The following is a 17,880-nucleotide window of genomic DNA, read 5'->3' as shown; positions in this document are numbered from 1 at the left end:
ACATTCTTCTACCTAGTCCACGACATTTATTAGAAGCACTGACTAAAATAGAAGGTTCCTGACCCACAAATGATTCTGACGACCCAGAGTTTTATACACACAAAACAGCCAGAGCAACACTTTTATTGTACATAACACGTATAAATGATAATATTTATTGAAAACCTTTCATTAGACTTGGATTCAAGCCAGCATCTTAAAGTAAATGCTCTTTACACAATTCTTCACTTTAAAAGCTTTCAAGTATGTCAGAGGGAGGGATAAGCCAAACTCTGAGAGAGACCTGCTCTTGTGATTAGCACATTTATAACAGAGACTCTAAAGTGACATCAGAATTCATCCCAGGAAAAGGAGTTGCTCTTTCTTAAACTGTCAGTAAGATCTCAAGAAAGCCTTTCGATTATTCATACCAACAATGTCTGAGTAGAACCTAAGTGTAGGACCCTTTGCACATTAGCAAGTGGCTGTCTCTTCTCTTATTTTTATACTACCTCCACAGCCATGAACTTCAGCCACTGTCACCTTTCCTCTTCCTGCAATTAATGGCTTAGCAAAATGCCTGGGGTTCATTAAAGGCTAACTTTATAAAAGCCCAGTAAATATTGATTCTTCAACATGACATCGACTTGACCCCAAAGATCTATTTAGAGGTTGTGTGCTGCATTGTCTTGTCTTTCAGAAAGGTGATCAGCTCTTGTCTGCATTGATTTAAACAATTAACTCCTCTTCCTGGCTTTGGTAGCCTGTTCAAACTATATCCACCTTTTTGTGTAAAGAAATACTGCCCGAAAAGGTTATCTGCTAATCCCTTTGCTGAATGTTAAATTGAAATGAAAGCCATGTCAATAAGACTGGCAGATTTACAACTTTGCAAACTGAAGCCTTCTTGGTACAAAGAAGACATAACCAAAGAAACAATAGATGAGACAAAAACAAACTAAACGGGAACTCATACTTCCTACAGATTACTCTAAAGATTATCAGTCTATAGGTCCTTTACCTTCCTCTCTTTTGTTTGTTCTGAGTTTCCAAGTGACAGAGACACCACAGCTAGAGCTGGAAAGTGACCTACCTCTGACTTTACTTGGCAAGTACAATGTAAGACTTAGCAAAGAGGAGGAGGAAGGGCAGCATGAAGACAGAAATGGGCAAGGAGACCAGGTTAAGATGTTTGAAGGGTTCCTAAAAGCAGTGAGAAAGACTAAGGCTAGAGACAAAAGGAGGGTAAATTAGATTAAGGGGTACTAAGAATCAGGTTCAGAAGTTAGACTTCATTCTAGATAGCGGGGGACCAGTAAAAGCTTCTGGGAAGGTTGGAGGTCCAAGATGAAAACCCCATTTTAGGGAAATTAATCTAGGTATGGCACTGACTGGAGAAAGGAACAAGAAAAAGAAAGAAAAGGAAACCAGAACAGCCGTTTAGTCATGCGCTAGTGACTCTTGACTAAAGTAGTAATGGGCCTGGAAAGATTGGAGCAGATGTGAAATACCATGAATGAAACAAAAAAGATTCAGTGGCTTTCTGAATGAGAGGAAGGAGATAAGAAAAGGAGATGAGAAGAATCATGGATGACTGGGTAAATGGCATATAAGAAGGTACCATTAATAGCAACAGAACAATTCTGAGAAGGAGCTATTGTTACCAACCCAGGAGTCCTTGCATCTCAGAAACCAAGAGGATGGACAAAACAGTTTTGCAAAGAGAAAAGTTCATTAAAGCAAAAGTTTAATGTACCAAGGGGTCACACTATGAAAGAGAATGGATGTAACTTCCAAAGGTTTACAGGTATAGCATATTTACAGGCACTCTGAGGGTAGGGGTCATCCCTCATCTTCCTTCCCTCCCTCCTCAACAATGTAGTGGTGGTTCCTTTTTAGCATATGCGTAGTATGCTACATACTACTTCATGTGTTGCATGTTTCATTCGCATCTTAAATCTCCACCCCTGGGCATGATTTAAATTAGAGAAAGGTCCTTAAGGACACTCTCTGGTTTTACTGCGCATGGGTGGTGATACTGAACATCCCTTGGTGATGGTGTGCCTCCTCCCAGCTCCTTAATGCCACTGGTGTTACCCTAGGGTTGATATTCTTGTGAAACTTAATCAGGCTTCAGCTGACCTTTCTGACTAACTCAATAGCAGGAAGTTGCACTCCTACCTATTTTATGCGGAAAAACAAAGACGAAATTCAGGTACGTTTACACACTCATGGCTCTAAATTTAGTTGCATGTGTCCTAAGCCCTTCTCCAACCTAGAGTTTTCCTGGTATGCTCTAAGAATAAATATTAAACACATGAAATCTGTCTTATTAATATCCATTTTAAAACTGAGGTACCTTTGTCTGTTATAAACTGCAAATATATTTTCCCACAGTATGTCATTCGTTTTTTGACTTTGCTTTTCACCACATCAACTTAAAATTTTATGAACTCATATGTATATCATAACAGAAGATTTTTAATTCAAAGTTACCTACTATCAATATTGTTAGAGGTTAAGAGATCAAGGTAAATAATACATATGTAAGTACCGACAACAACACTAATAATGATCGTAACGGTCAAAATTTATGGAGCCAGTATGTGTGCCAGGCATTATGCTGTGGGATCTATGTGATTATCTCCCTGCATCCTTACAATCCCAAGAAGCAGATACTATTATTAATCCCTAGTTTATAGTTGAATCTGAGGTTTAAAAGGTTTAAGTAACTTGCCCAAGGATACACAAGTAAAAGTGTGAAAAATTGAGATTCATAAAGCTGAAGAAGAAAGAAAATTGAGATTCAAACCCAAGAAGCCTAACTAGAGTCTGAGATCTTTAACCCCTGCAATCTCCGGCTCCTTCCTGTACGTGGTGCCCCTTAAGTGTGGCCCTGTTTAAGCCACAGAGAGTAAGCTTGACCCACACAACTCCCAAAGACTGAAATGAACATATTTCTTTCACTTGTTATTCTTACTTTCACTGCCACCTGGACCTGGTTTAACAATGGAATGGCTCCAGTTCAGCTGGAGGAATTTTAATTGAATTCTCGATGAAAATAAGCACAAATCAACTAAATGACTCCATTTAATTAGGGAGCTGAATGGGGAAGGAGAAAAAACCTTAAACTACAAATTTAAAATAAGAAAAAAGAAACTTGGTTGCTCTTTCTAGCCTCACGTAGCTCACAAGGAGCAAAGTGGTCTATTGTTTAGAAAATAAAAGCCCTAACAGGAACAATTTAAATTAAAAAAGAATCACGTAAATCATGTTGATTCTTTTCTCAGTTGTTTTATAACAATTTCCTTGGGAATTTTGAAACCTAGACCATTTTCTTCCTGAAAACATTTCTCTCTGACACACACACGCACATAAAGCTCTGTTGTGTTGGAAGCCAGCATTTAAAAAAGCCTGCTGTAAAGGAACATAACAATGAATAGCTACACAAAACTACCAAATATTTGATAAGAAAACAAAAATAGAATTTAAGACTGTCAATATTTGTGATATGACTTGTAACTAATGTTAAAAAGTAAGCAACAGGCCCAAAATGGAGTCATTTGTCCCCATGACAACAAACCAAGACTTAACTGCAGTTTTGACCTGTCCCAGGAATGTGACCACAGAGCAGTGAATCTGAAACTTTCTGATTAGCACTAGTGAGGTAATCTGCAAGATAAGACTTCTACTGTTCCCTTCTCCCCCAAAAATTATGTCCTGGTCTCAGACAATTCTTTCTTTTCTTTTGCTAATAACTTCCTTGCCCCTCTCTCCTCCTACCTATAAAAACCTTTCATGTTGTACAGCTTCTCCAAACCCCTACTCGTCAAAGGCATGCTTCCCTAAGCATAAATGACTTACAAAAGTCAATTAGATCTTAAATTGACTTGACTGAATTTTCACTTTTAACAGTACTAGTAAGTACTGACTTAGACAATTTAAGAAGAAAAATTTAAATCTAAGGAAGTATGACATTTGAAAACCGTTATGCACTGCTATCCTTTACTGAATACTCACAGCATCTTTAGAAAATTAAACAAACTTTACCAATGATCAAGTGAAGAGAGAAATATGGATCATCAAAATAAGAGGTTTTGGTCAAAACCAAGGCTTCCCTGACAGAAAATTACAAGATAAAATCCAACCATCCTGCTGTCTGTCCCCTGCTCACATAATCTCTGAAGCCTACCATTTTTAGTTTGTACATTTTTGTTTCCTAGGGAGAACACAGAGGGAATTATTGATTTCTAGTAATGTAGTGGTATACACTGAAGGAAAACAAACAGCTAGATTTAAAGGCTAACTGTGGTCATTTTTCCTTGTATCCATTTCAGAGCTTCTACTCCTTCCTCACAGGCCCTGTGACAATCATCGAAGACCAGAAATAACGCCACGTGTGACTAGGCTGCAAAAATGAGACTGAAAATCTCAGACAGAGGTGAAGAGGAGGGTGGAGAAGAACCTTCTCATATCTGTGACTTCAAGCCACAAAACTGAATGAAAGGCCAATCTTCAACAGCATAATGATGGAGATCTCTGCCCTCTTGACCTCCCAAATGAGGCTTGCTCTCTTTCTTCAATCTTAGACAAAGTAGTGGTTACTCTCTTCAAAGATCTTTCTTTTAAGGAAATCTACTTCTTGTGCTAGGCAGCCTCAGTGAACTATTTTCTGTCCAATATGACTTCGATAAGGAGAAATGCAGTTTTAAGTCCAAAATGAAAATTCAAAATCTGTAAGTCTCATGAAATTTATAGCCATTCCTGGTATAATTCAGTTAAACTAACCCTTAGAACATAAATTTGGTTTAACTGAAAATAGTAACAAAGTAGAATAAACATGAATAGCAAATGCATGCTACTTTAAAGTTTTCCCAGTGTTTTTCTTCCATAATCTGTTTTATCAACTTCTACTTCTCAATTACTCCCTGATTACAGTTAAAAGTAACAGTAATAACACTATTTTGTACTTAATAATAATGCTCACCCACCTACTGCCCTACCAGGGATGGTATGAGAATGAATGGAAGATAGTCTGACAAGCCCTTTGAGCTCTTTGAGAAGGCACTCCCAGAAAGAACTCTTGCTGTGGTTAAGTAACACCTTTCATCTAAGGATCTAAAAGTATCTCAGAAAGCCCAGCTCATTAACCCTTCAAAAAATTACTGTGATATAAACCAGAGCTAAGCATTATTATCCTCATTTAAAAGATAAAAAACAGAGACAGGCTAGGACCACTAACACTGTGATATAAATTTAAGAGTTCTTGGGACTGGGCCCAGAACACAGTCCAGAAGAAGGCTATGTCCACAAGGCCTCACAATTTGAATAATAAATCTGTATCAAAGAATCTCAAGTAGGGATTAGGTTCCACTCCTCATCTATACATATGCAATAGAACAGTGAAGAAAGTGTACACGTGGTTTTATGGACAAGAGTGAGAAATAAATGATGTGAAAAACTACAATTACATCCCTTGAAAGATCCTAATTGAAAAACAACAAAACAAATAATGGTTTATTCCAGAAACATTCTTCATGAAATTGGCCTCTAGGTACGGGATTAGTAAGACTTTAGGACTTATTAAACAGAAAGACTAAACTAAACTAGACTAAAAACATAACAGTTGAAAAACATCACAACTCTTCATATGTCTTGTTACTAATCTCACTTAGAATTAGGATCACTAATAAGGGCTTTTCCCCCACAAATAAGTTTTGTTTCAAAGTTTTATCTGTTCTATGGCTATGCTACCCTGAACAAGCCGGATCTTGTCTGATCTCGGAAACTAAGCAAGGACAGGCCTGGTCAGTACTTGGAAGACCACCTAGGAAGACCAGGTGATGTAAGCATAAAAATAAAAAACAAGGGATTGTAAGCTGACAAAGTTTTATTTGTTAAAATTCTCTAACCCCAAAAAAAGGATTCTGAATTTTTGCAAGGTACCATGTAATTCAAATTTTCAAGCCTTTCCGTACCTTGCATTTTTCTTCTGCCTATGTGTAAGATAACTTCTGAGAAGAGAACACATGGGAGATATGAAGAAGCAAGAGGAAAAATGAAGATCCAATCATCCAAGAGTTTATTACAAAAACCTTCCATCTACTTCTAAAATATTCACTTAGGCTGCACTCCTATAAATTCTTTCTAAATATCATCACAAAAGAATACAATTGATCTTATTCACATGAAGCCAAGCCACGCTCCTCTACACACACACAACTTCACCTGGAAACCAAAGACAGAAACTTCTTTTCTATTCAAGTGAGAGGTCAAACGCTTCTTAGGGTAAAACTAGACTTTAATGCTTTCCTATCATAACCACATAGCCACTCTTTCTTCCAATTTCTCCATCTTTGAACAGGACAATGCTTTATAAGGATGTTCTGCAGTTACAGTAAGATAAATTATAAGATGGAATTCTGAGTTCTGATTATCGTCACTCACCAACTGTAACTATCAACGCATCATTACAAGAACCAAAAAGCAGAATTTCCTTAAAAGAAAAAAGAAAAGGCTTAATAGGAACTCTGACAGCTTATAGTCTCTGCAGTCATAATCTGGTTTCATAGGGCTATGATGTTCTTAAAGACTGGAATAGGAACGTCTACTTCAGAATAAAAGACAATGTGCTTGGCAGGTACTTACTATCCTAGAGTCATCTCCAAATATAGCCCTAGCTCTGCCCAAGATGACATTTTGAATCTGAAACCTCAAACTGCAGTGATCAGTGGTGACATAACCAATGATAATAGCTAATAATAGCCAATAAGAAAAAAAGAGAATACACTGTACTTCCAGAAAGCCTGGGACACCTCAGATCTAAGAAGCAAGGTTAATGCCTGTCTGCAGTACTAGTTCTTAACATCATCAGTTGCCTCCATAAGGAAAACAGCAAGAAGGCTGTAAATTGTAGAATACCTGTGATTTTTCAACCCAATGTCATGTCACTCCTACTTTGCACATCTCCATTCAAAGAGTACCAAAAAGCTTGCATGCCACTAAAGCACAGGTTCCATCTCCACTTACCGAAATTAATGGCACATGAACATTATCAGGCTCCTTGTGCACAATGGGACATGAACACAAACTTCCCTCATTCATTCTACTCTTCCAAACCACCTGGCTGTCTTGGCTACAGTGAGCATGAGGAATGTTAACCGCCTAACTGAAGGAGGCGCCAGGCAGAAGCCAGACAAACAGAGCAACGGAATGAAGGCTTTAAAAATTCCTTCAAATAATCACTCAGGGTTGCACTTTTGGATGTTTGGCCTCAGCCTCACTGCTGATGTAAGGATTATCAAGTTTAAGACTCTGCTGGTAAGGCCAAATGACCTATTAGAGAGTGAATTAAAACTGCTATACACAAACAGGATGCCAGGCAGTTCTGCTGAGCACCTTAATACTCAAAATGCCAAGGGACTTGCCCTCCCTGCAGAGCCTTTCAATTTTAAAAAGTAGCAAGAAAAAATGTGGGATGGAGGTAGGAAGGAGGAGAGAGGCTGTGCTGACACAGCTGAAGGTCCTAGACCTAATTTCGGAACACACCAGCACGCTCTGCCCATATCCACAGCAGCATGTAAAATTAGCATCAGAAAAGGGCCACTGGGAATTCAGTTTGGTGCAAAATTTCTTCCAGGAAAAGTTTTGCCTCAAGGTAGAAATATTACTGCTTTTACCAGGACAAAACTTCCCCTGGTGGCTGCTGGGAAGCTGAGACTCTTCAATAACTTAAGCCTGTGACCACCAGCCCTAAAGGTCAGTGTCCTTTTGGAACTAATCCAGGTAGTATTTCTGCAAATCAATCCTTTTCCTTAGAAGAATGCCTCTTAATGTTCATTCAAATATGTTACCACTTTTATTTTTGGTTGGTCATCTTCCCTCAGGTATTTTTCATAATTATTCCTTAAACAACTACAATAGAAGATAAGTGTTTGATCTGTGTATTACATATTAGAAAGGAAGTGCAAGTCAGCAGAAAGAAATCCCTGAAGGGGAGTACTAGGGACAGCAGCAGAGATGATTTTTTCTTGGCCTAGGGGGCTCTAGGCAAGTGGCTTTAGGAGACTGGGCATAAAGGGGTTAGCTGACTATTGTGCCAAGCAACAAATTCAGAAAAAGAACAAAGTGAGAGAGGAGAAAACAAGGTCATCAGGCTCAGCCCATCTCTATTCCAACTTCAACAGGAGAATAGAATCCAAACATTAAAGAGCAAATCAGATTCCCCTCAGCAATGTCAAGCAACAGCAATAGCATATACGCATATAAAAAAGTTGTCCAAATAATAGTTGGGTTTGTTTGTAATGGTTCCTTGGAAGTTGGGAGAGGCTGATACATGTTATCTTGGATTTTCAACTAAGTCATCTTATTAAGCAAGAAATGAAATACTTCACCGTCCATCAGGACCATTGGAAACCTGCCTTCAGTAGCACCACTGGAGCATTATATATTATAACACACACTCACTTGTTTATCATTCAGTTCAGATGGCCTCCTTTTCCTCTGCAAAGGTGTGGGGTAAAGTCAAATAAGCAAAAGGCCTTGGCAGTGGAACAGGATTATCATCGCCTCCTTTTCCTCTGCAAAGGTGTGGGGTAAAGTCAAATAAGCAAAAGGCCTTGGCAGTGGAACAGGATTATCATCTCTGCACACACCTCAGGTGCTGTGAGACCTCTACAATTTCAGAAGCTAGTATCGTTTTAACCAACAACTGAGAGAGTAAACTGAATTGGAGCTCTGGTTGACATATCCTGTTTTTTTTTCACTTTTTAATTTGTAATAATGCTGACACCTGAGCATTAATTCTAAAACTGTTTCATCACTGGTATATGGGAAAGAGGATATCATTTCTTAAGAAGTCATCACAGTTTTGTGGCATAGTAGGCTTCACTCTTGTTTCTTTTATTTCTTTCCACTAATGTCCTTTAACATTTGGAGCAACACCTAGACATTATCGGCACCGTGCCACCCAATCTAACATGGTTTCATGTTAGAAGACCATGGGTCTGGTCTTTAAAAAGTCTGCTTCAAAGACAACAGTGCCCTGTCACCATCTTTGGGTACAGATTTATATTCTGCTACTGGTTTGTTTACACTATAGCTAAAAGCACACAATGGTGTATATACATACAACAGAATATTATTCAGCCTTTAAAAGAAATAAAATCCTGATTCATGCTACAACATGAACTCTGAAAATATGTAACTGAAATAACTGAGAAACAAAAGGACAAATATTGTCTGATTCCACTTATATGTGGTGCCTAGAGTAGTCAAATTCATAAAGATGGAAAGTAGAATGGTGGTTGCCAAGGGCTGAGCAGAGGGGAGAATAAGGAGTTATTGTTAAATGGGTACAGAGGTTCAATTTGTGTGACGGTTGCATGACAATGTGATTAATGTACTTAATGCCAATGAAATCTACATTTAAAAATGATTAAAATGGTAAATCTTATGTATATTTTATCAGAACTAAAAAAACCCACAACCGACCCAAAGCGAACCATAACCCTACTCACTTTGTGAATTACACCTAAAGTGATATGACTGCACCCTTGAAAGTGAATGCCTAAAAGAGATAAATATTTCCCACAGTAAGAACAGATACCTTGTTCAAAGGAGTTCATCAGAATGGGATCAGAGGAACCAAAGACAACTGAATATTTATTCTCTCTCTCCCAAATACACCAAGCATCTAGCCTGGTGTTTTATATTTAGTAGGTAGTTAATAAAATATTTATTTTTCATCCTGATAAAAACCAGAAATAATTTTTTTTTGGTATATGTCAATACTTTATTTTGGTATAAAGACAGGAAGCTGGAAAATATATTGTTATTTAAAATCTTGGTTCCCCTCATCCTGAGAACCAGAAATAATTTTAAGTAATTTTAATTTCTTAATTTTTTTCTATTCTCATTGCCTTTGCCAAACCATGGCCTATTTCTTGTCATTGTGTAGGTTAGAACCTTCCAACCCATCCTTAACCTGTCTAAGCCAAAAAACACAAGGAAATATTCCAGGCCACTGCAAAGATGAATAACCAATACACATAAATTCAAAAGATAAGAAAGGGAGAAAAAAACATAGTGTATGAACAGACAATAAGAGACCAGGAATGGTGCATCTTTTAGAACAGATGTTGGTTTGGCTTTGTCAAAAATCAGCCAACTGCTCATTTTCCAGTTTCATTTTTTTCCCCCCAGTTTCATTTTAATGATGGTTCCACCTCACTGCAGTTATAGCTTTGGTGGCCCTCATTAGTGTGTTAACACTTCACTTTCCAGGCAAAGTGAAACATAAATTCTGAGAAAAAGTTTTGGTAAAATGGTACTTGAATTTGAATCTTCCTTCCACCCCTACTCCAACCCGACAGTCTAAAATAAGAATGTGCAAAACCAAACTAAGGCATTTCAAACTGAACTTTTCTTTATGTATCTGATGTAGTAAGAAATTGGCCAATCACCTGTCAGAAGTTTTTCAGACCTTTTAACATATAGTATGGTGTTTCTATTACTAGAAAAATATGAAAAGCCCCTAATAATGTCCTAATAATAATTTTCATGAGTTTTTTTTTTTAAGTATCAAGAATAGAGGCAGAGCCATATTTTATCACAAACAGCAAAATAACACCAGCCATATCTTGGCAAGATGTTTTCTTACCAGTTTCCTTCCTAAACCCCATATTTTTTCTGATATTCATGCTAATTACAAAAATTGGCACAATACACTTACAAGTTCAGAAATAATTTTTCATTTAATAATTTTTATTAATACATTCTATAATAAGGCCTAAATGAAACTTCAAAAGAAATCATTGTTCATGTTTCAAGTTAATTAGTGTACACAGAGAAGAATAAAATTAGTTTTGGAGGTATCTTAAAATGAAAGAAAGTTAAACATAAATTCAAGCTGATTATTATCCATATCAGCTGAGATTGGTATGTAGAATAATAAAATTACGATCAAATTTAATTGAAAAATCAACTTCATTAATTAATGCAAGATTATGAATATGAGCTATTGGTATAGTGAATTTGGAGTTTTCTTTTTCTTGACTTTAGTAAACTCATTTTTTAAAAAAAACTTGCTGGAAAATATTTAAGTAAATAGAAATTCAATAAGATTGACTGTGGTTAACTATTTATGACATAATTAGTATATCTTAAGAATCTATTAAATATGAGCATCGTATTTAATCATAAAGCAGGAAATTGTGTTGGGTGAAATAAAAGAAAATTAAACTAAACTCTAACCTTTAAGGAAGGGTCAGGAAACTTTTCCACAAAAGGCCAGGTAGCCATATGATCTCTTGTCACAACTACTCAACTCTGGCACTACAGCACAAAAGCTGTCAGTGTACAAACAAACAAGGATAGCTGTGTTTCAATAAAATGTTACTTATGGACCCCGATACTTCAATTTCATATAATTTTTACATGTCATGAAATATTGCTCATCTTTTAATTTTTTTCAACCTTTAAAAAATATAAAAACCATTCATAGTTTGAAGGCCCTACACAAAATAGGTAGCAGGTCATTTTGGCCCCCAGATGGTATTTTGATGGCCCCTGGTCTTAGAACTTACAAGTACTGGGCAAAAAATATCCTCTTTGGCAAAAAGAAAATCTCTCTTCTCCTCTTCCAAAATCTGACTTCTATGGAAAACAGTTTTAATCAGCCGGAAAGGCTTTCTCAGTGTTTGCCCATGCGAGACACACTACTAAGCACTGAGGTCTCTGCAAAACCAAAGTAAGGAGAGGGAAAGAGCTGAGAGGGAGAAGAGTAGCACTGACTGGGATGGTCCTTACCATTATGGAGAGGTCATATCTGTATTAGACATTGAAGAATGAGTTGCATTTGGACAAGAGTGGAGTAGAAGAAAAACACAGAGATAAGGACAAAACCTTTGAGAGTAGCCATATAAGGCAGTGAATTTTCAAAAAGTAGATCCAGAAATGGAAAAAATCCAGGAGAGCCAACTGCCACTGAAGCCAAGAGAAGAGAGCATGTGAAGAAAAGGGCTTAATGCTCTCAATGTGGTTACTGGGAAAAAGTAAAAGTAGGCCAATGCACTGAACAAATAGGAACGTATCAGTGTTTTTTTACTGTGCTGTTGCAGGACAATGACAGAGGTGAGGGACAGGTTTCAGGGAATTTAACAGGGAATGGTTTGAAAGGGATGATGGTAGGAGTAACAGCTTTACAGAGAAATGGACTCTCATTTCTCATAACAAAACAAAAAATACTCTAATGAAAGATGCATCTAACTTCTTAATGACTTGCTCTAATATGAAACATTCTAATCAGAAGGTTGTTTCTCATATTAATTTTTTTTTACCCTTTGAAATCAAATGACAAAATTTTTATGGTGATCAGCAGTTAATAACTTGCATCTGTCCTAAACATTGGAAGAAAACAGAGCCAAGACTTCAACAGACTTCTATAGAAAGTGATTTAAAAAAAAATAAACACACACACGAGAAAGTGTCCTATTCCCCTCTTAAGGTCTGGCTTTCTTTCAATTTTTTAAAAAACAATTTTGACAAAGTTTCAGACTTACAAAAAAATTACAAGAATAGTAAAAAAATTCCTGCCTAGATTTTATCCTATTTTTAATAACCTACTTGAAGAAAAGCATTCTTTAGCTGAATTTGTTTTCTGTTCTTTGTAATGTGCATACCGCCAACAAGTAGTTTAGTTAATGTTGTCCATGATTCACTCATAAGCTGCAGGAAAGAAAAGTACAATACAAGCTCATTTAACTGGACTCCTGTTTAGAATTCATTTAGCTTCTTTAATCTGTAGAACTATGTCTTTCATCAGCTCTGCGCCATTCTCTCTTTTCTCTTTCCGAGACTCCAAGTGAATGTATGTTAGATCCTTTCGCTCTATCCTCTATGTCTCTCATCTGTCATTTTTATTCCCTCTGTGCATGCCACATTCTGGGTAATTTCTTTTGAAATAACTTCCAGCTAACTATTTCCCTCTTGAGCTATGCCTAATTTGCTGCTAACCCCAACCATGGAAGCTCTTAATTTCAGTTACTGTATTTTACAGTTCCAGCATTTCTATTTGATTTTTCTTCAAAACTGCTATATCACTTTTCTTTTGTAATAATTCCCAATTACCTGATAAGAACTTTAAACTTGGCTTTTATTTCTTTGAACATGATAAGCAAACCTGTTTTTAACCTAACTCGGTTAAGTCTCATGTCTTTATAAGTTTTGGCTGTTTCTCTGCTAGGGGGAATGGTTTCCACATATATCTAGTTATCTCTGACTGTGTACTAGCTATTTGAGGGGGAATATTTCTAGGTACAGAATGATGAAACTTTCTCCCAAAGAGAATTTTTCTTTGCTACTGCTCAGTACCTGGGAACACTACCAGTCCAGAGCTCCTTTCATGCAAGTTTAAGAGCTTAAGGTCTATTTTCTACTTTTAGATCCCTAATAGTTAATTTTTACAATGCATAAGGATCCTCTTTGTCACATTTTCCCCTCATATTTTCTAGCTCTTCACCTTTGCCAGAGGTTTCCTTAACTTTATCTTCCTAATTGAATATATGTGTTAATGTCTATGTAGAATTTCCAAGGGCTCTCTTATTCTCTATTTTACCTTTTCGACATCTTATTTTTATTTTCCAAGTGAAATTCTTCTGAAAGTTGTACATTAGCTTCTCCAACAAGCTGCATACTTCACATGGTTGTCAAGAATAGTATGACTGCTTTCATGCTATAGATAAAAGCTATTACAAAATATTATTATGTCCAAGAGAACTGAATTTAATAAGTATCAACCATGTATAAACATAAATAGCTTAGAGAGGAAGTGATATTTGCTTTGATTTTACTTAAGATTACAATTTCAAGTTATAGAAATATCAGGTAGTAAAAATGACACCATAGCTATAATGGTAATGAGAGATAATAATTTATTTTACATTCCATTTGCTGTTATTTATCCTGATATAACAGTGTAATAAAATATTTAATGAGACTCTCAAGGAAAGACTGTCTGAAAAAGTCAGGTTTTGAAAATAAAGTCTAAAGAAGAACCATGTGATTAAGAAGTTATTTTCAGTAACAGTATATACTATGGCTGAATATTGAATCTGATAGTAAAAAACATAACTTTTCTTCATTAGAAATAAGATACTTCCTTTGAAGTCATTAATCTTTTCTTAAAAATTACTATGTAGTTCTCAATCTCATCTCTGTTCCCTTAGAAAAAAATTAAAATGAATCTATCTTTTCAATAGTCTTCCAATATTTTGAAACAAAGCAATCATTCAAATCAAGCCTCTTCACTGAGACTGTTTAAGAACTTAATTTGCCTTTGTTACCTTAGGACAAACAAAGAGTTGGCTAGGGAGAGAAAGGGGGGGCATGTCCCACTTTTTGACCTTCGTAGTAGTTACATTGTTCACTGTGTGATTACTTGTTAAACAATCCACTTTTCTATATATACACGCTTCACCAAAAAAGAATAAATAGTATGTATTTTTAAATAGCTTCCTTTATAGAAACTTCTCTAAGTAAAGCAAGCTAAATAAAGATCTAATTTAAATTTATTCATTCTAACTGTCCTTTTAAATACTTTAAGGGGCAGAGATGGAATAAAAGAAAAAATGAATGAAATACTTGGGTTACTCTCATTTACATCTTTCAAAAAAAGTCTCAATGTGGCTAGACAGATTTAAAACATATTTTTGGGTAAAGCAATGAAATTAATATAGTTAGTTGAAAACTGCAAATTCCTTTTTCTAAATTTAAAGATTCTTACATATAAAAATGGAAAAAGCACAAATTCATCTCCTTTTTACTTAGCTTACATTTCCCTTTTAAGTATCTAAAAAAATGGCACTTCCATAGTTCCCTGTGATTTTGGACATATAGTACTTTCTATTCCTTCCCGAATATATTACTGTGCCTTTATTTGTACCAAATCACCTTCTCTGGTGGGTACAACATAAAGCTCTACCGTCTCCTCTTCACTCTGCAGTTAGAAGCTTTGCTTTTTAACAGTTAGTACTGTACCCCTGTTCAATCTGCTGAAAGCACACTCTTGGAATATTGACTCTATTGCTTAAGACCATTTCATAAGTCCCCCAAAGAGTGCCATTAAGATCACTTCTCTTTCCAGAAGCTGGCAGTTAATGACCATTCTACTTCTAGCTCACAAGGGAGCAGTTATTTCCTGGCAGTATGCCTTTAGGTCAGCATAATTTCTCCAGCTGCAAGTATATCACTGCTCATGGATAAACAAATAGCATCTTGGTTCATATCTTAGATTAGAAATGGAAACACTCTGAGGGGACACTATCTTATTAATTTGGCCTAGGTCTTTTTCACTCATATGTCCTCCTTTCATAGTTATATAAAAAGTGTTCTATAAAAAACCACCATAACTAAATATGTTTGTTTCTTTTCTGGCCTGAAAAACACAGGACAATGATTCTTTAGCTTTCAGTTCTTCTATCAAAGTCCTTCTTAGGGTAAGAGAAGTCTTATTTTAACTAGGAATAACCAGATAATGGTCTATTACACCTGTAACAACTCTCAAAACAGCTGTACAAAAATAAAATTTTTTTTTAAAATGTGGCTTCCACCTCCAAAAGTCATTAGAGCTTTTTCTTATTAAGGCACCCAGAACACATAATTTTACACCAAGCCAAGAGGACAAATTCTCCTCATGGAGGAGAAAAGCAATTGGCCGTTACTCATTAAATTCTTACAATGAGCAATGACTTGCTTCTCATTTTGTTTCTCTGTGAATAGGAGATGAAGTTGATTCTTTTCCAAGGCTGCTTCCCATCACCAGCATTCCTGACCTGTGACCTATGTAGCTGTTAATATGCTGCACACATATCCTTAACAACCTTAACAACCAATGCAGTTAACCTTTGTGCTTACTCCAAGTCAGTTCCTATCTTGTTAGTGAAATTGATTTTTCTCACTTTCTAAACATAAAAATTTTATCTAGGACAACAACTATATATAATCCACTGGTTTTCTGAATCTTTTTTTTTCTCCAAGGGTTTGAGGAGCCATGGGTTCTCATATTCTATTTAAGAAAGATATGTGTATTTGTGGTAATTCCAAAAGGTAGGCTGGTATAACTACTTCACGAAAATAGTTATTACCTCTTACGTGTTTGGGGGGTAATTTGGGGGTTATATATCACCTTTATTCTCAAAGAAAAGTTAATTTTTTTGACTGAACATAGATGAAAGATTATATTTTCCAGACCTAATGATTATAAAGTAAAATATTGTAAACTATACCAAAAGGTACTTTGTTATAAATATCTGTATTCAAAGATACTTCTCTATACTCATAACTTGCCCCATCATTTTGTATTGTAATTGCCTATTAACCATCTGCACCCCTCAAAGACAGGAAGCTCCTAAAAGGTAGGGATGCACTATAATGACTGTTTTATCTGCAAGGCACATGGTCTGGCAGATGGTATACAATAAGTATTTCTGTTGGTTTTAGTATTAAAATCAGCTCAAAAAAGTCTAATACTTAATTAACCACAGTTTTAGACTAACTGGCACACCCACTGCCCCAACATTTATTAAATAAGTTTTAATAAGACATTATCGCAGTTCAAATAGATATGCCCGATTTCAAATATCTAATGATCTCTGCCTAAACACTGAGTATCTTTATGGGAAGCAGAAATAATTTTCATTTGTGAGTTTTGAATTTCTGTTTTGATCGGTCTCTGCTACTTACTAGGAGTGACCTTTGGCAAGTCACTTTAAACACATTGGATCTTGGGTCCTTAGAGGTCAAAGTATAGAACAGGATTAAAGAAACGGTCTCCAAGTACCCCAGCTGAGCCCAGCTAAGCATAACCAGTAAGGTACTGTTGCTATAGCAAGCCCTTGTCAACACTAGAGGGAGCCACATACATGTCATCACTGGGGTGGTCAGGGAAATTTCAAGGCAAAGTATCTTTAAATAGAAAACTAACTTTACAGAACAAGACAAATTAAATATCAAGTGAAAGATCCATATTGTTCATACAGATACCCCACAGGCTCTCCGCTGTCATCTCCCTCTTACAGATATCAAAGCACCTCATACTTGACTTTCATCGATACATCTTCTGGGCTTTAATTCTAATTCCCAAAGAACCAAATTGGTTTGAGTCATTCCTTCAGATTTCTTTTCCCATTCTATTTTCGTCCTTAATCAAATTAACAACAACGAAAAAGCAAAGTAATTAATGATACTGTTGGAAAAGCCCCAAGGAAATGAGATAGAGGAGAAAGATTCCTATCACACTGAAGCTGTGGCCTGGGAAAATCAGCAAAGTTAACTGCAACTGAATTCATTGGCAGCCTGTCACTCAAACCCAAAGCTACTATAACTACTTTGAAAACAGGAAAACTATTCAAAACAGGGAAGAAATAAGGGAAAGAAGGAATCAACAAAACTCTCAACGTGGGAGCTGGAACGTCTGCCTAAGTGAACGCTGTCATTGCCCTGTGTGAATGTTGTGGGCTCTGTGGGAAGAAGCTTGCAGCTGCTGAGTGATCTCATTAAGTAGAGGCAACAGGGTCACATCATGCATTTGGCAAGAAAACTGTCAAGTGACAAGGAATTGGAGGATGTGGTAGGAAAGGAAAAAGAAAAGCATTTCCAAAGCTAAAGCTTATTCTGAAATTATATGCATATTCTCTCTCTCATCCAGCTCCAAAAAACACCCATGGCTGTGCAAATGTATGACCCAAACCATTACATAACAAGTGAAATGAAGACTCAAAAACCTCTCTACTGGTCTCAACTTATGTTTCTCTTTGCCCAGAAACACAATAGCATGTTAACCCGATAGAGAGGGCATACACTGTGGATAGTAAAGAATGTGGTCTATAAGAGAAAGATAAATGC

General features: G+C 36.3%; 1 protein-coding gene across 6 annotated transcripts in view; it reads right to left on the bottom strand.

Annotated features, from left to right (window-relative positions):
- The window catches only part of ASCC1 (activating signal cointegrator 1 complex subunit 1), an 85,749-nt gene that overhangs the window by 940 nt on the left and 66,929 nt on the right, over positions 1–17,880 (bottom strand). The window lies entirely within an intron of this gene.

This window comes from Rousettus aegyptiacus, unplaced genomic scaffold (assembly GCF_014176215.1).
Source record: "Rousettus aegyptiacus isolate mRouAeg1 unplaced genomic scaffold, mRouAeg1.p scaffold_m13_p_6, whole genome shotgun sequence".
Taxonomy (NCBI): domain Eukaryota; kingdom Metazoa; phylum Chordata; class Mammalia; order Chiroptera; family Pteropodidae; genus Rousettus; species Rousettus aegyptiacus.
The sequence above is the reverse complement of the archived record's forward strand: the minus strand, read 5'-3'. Positions and strand labels throughout refer to the sequence as shown.